The following is a 1,947-nucleotide window of genomic DNA, read 5'->3' as shown; positions in this document are numbered from 1 at the left end:
CAGATAACTTATGGAGCTCAACGTTATCATTGGATTTTTTCATATTCAACAGAATTTTTCCATTTTGTGAAACTCGATCTGGTATATCTATTGCTCCGATACATATTTTTATACACTCCACCATACATGTCTATGCAGGTACAGGTCTTCGTACAGCCCCCATATAACGGTACCTCCCAATATTCGGTATTTTGATAATTTCAGCTACATTATTCACCAGAACTGTTTTAAATTTCGTATTTATAGTTCCTAATGGGTATTACAGCCTGCCCCGAAAATTGTTCCCTTAAACGATACCTCCCTATGTTCGGTTGGATGATTTGGCGAAATTATCCACCGGAATTGCTTGCTATTTCCTATTTGAAGTTTCTAATGAGTACTACAGCCTGTCACTGAAATTGTTCTTTTTCAGATCAAAGTCTTCCTATAGGTCCCTTACAATGGTACCTCCCTATGTTCGTTATTTTGAGGATTTTACCCGAATTGTTTCAAATTTCGTATTTGCAGTAACTATTGGGTCCATTTCTTCGTATAGGCGCCATATAACGTCCCCTTGTTTCAAGTTTCGTATTTGAATATTGTAATGGCCTATGACAAATGTTGCCTATGTTGGTTAGTGTCTTCTCCTAGGCCCCAATATAACGGAGACTTTCTATATTTGGTATCTAAAGATTTTAACAGATTTTTTAAAGAATTTTATTTTTTTTTTTTTTTTTTTTGTTTCAAATTTCCTATTTATTCCAAATGGTGAGGGGTATTCAAAGCTCGGCCCTGCCGAACCTTTTGATTTTTTATCTGTTTACCTATATTATTATAATCTACTGAATTTTCCCAGTCACTATTGAAAACATCGAATTCTAATTTTTTATGTTTTTCTGCGAGGGTAGGGAGTGGGAATACAGACTACATGATACGGCAATATTGTACGTCATACAAATATATTCTCATACATTGCTAACTTTGTTTTAAATAAAAAATATAAAATATTTTTTAAGACATCTGAACAAAAAATCCAAATTGAGTCCTCTTACTCAGGGCTCGTCCGGGATTTGAACCCGGGACCTCCCGCACCCTAAGCGGAAATCATACCCCTAGACCAACGAGCCAGTTGAGAGGTAAACAAAATACGATCACCGAGAGACATAATGCAAGCACGAATATACATAAATGACAACAACAATAACATATTTAATCAATTCCAATTGTGACTCGACTATAAGCTCGACTTAATGGACTCAAGTATTCAATTAACATTGGTTTTGTCAAGCTGATAAGCCGTGAATGGCATGGGTGACTTTCGAATTCAAAACAAAATTATTTTTGATGAAAATACAGTGATTTTGAGAGTAGTATTGAAATAATTTTTGAGGATAATTTTCATCTTCACATAACTCGCATAATTTCAGTTCTTCGTCCGTAAAGAATATTTTATTCAAATAAATAAATCCAAGGCACCAAATTTGTTATGATTTTTGTTATCTTTAAACAATTGGTATTGCTAAATAAATTTTACATCAATTTTCGAAAAAAAATCTATGAGGATGATTTCAAACGATTTTTGTTGTAATGTAAAATTGATATACAGATTATATGCTATTTCAAAATTGTTGACAAATATCGAGAAACCTTCGACCTTAATTATGAACTAGAATATCAATAGGAAATTGGCTTTTCTAAGCTAGTGTACATTTTTGGAGGTGGTGTTTTAATTTCTATGAAAGGAAGGAAAATTTTAACTCAAATTTACATTAACATACAGGGTGAGATGAAAAAACGGCAACCAACATCAGACTGCTGTCATTTCTAAGCCACTCGTCCGACAGCTGTTAGAATTATTCCAGTGGCAGCTCATTATATTGTTTGCAAGCGCACAAAAGCATTTTGTTGAGCATTTTCCAGAAAAAAAGTTATTCGTGATGGAATTCAAGCGTGATAGCGCCATTTCTT

At 33.8% G+C, this 1,947-nt stretch overlaps 1 non-coding gene across 1 annotated transcript; it reads right to left on the bottom strand.

Annotated features, from left to right (window-relative positions):
- Positions 1-1,034: 1,034 nt before the first annotated feature.
- On the bottom strand, positions 1,035-1,106 carry TRNAP-AGG (transfer RNA proline (anticodon AGG)). Its single transcript has one exon. It is a non-coding gene; the product is annotated as a tRNA-Pro (tRNA).
- Positions 1,107-1,947: the final 841 nt, after the last annotated feature.

Source organism: Musca domestica, unplaced genomic scaffold, assembly GCF_030504385.1.
Source record: "Musca domestica strain aabys unplaced genomic scaffold, Musca_domestica.polishedcontigs.V.1.1 7, whole genome shotgun sequence".
NCBI classification, from domain to species: Eukaryota; Metazoa; Arthropoda; class Insecta; order Diptera; family Muscidae; genus Musca; species Musca domestica.
Note: the sequence above shows the minus strand (reverse complement) of the source record. Positions and strands in the feature narration are given on the sequence as shown.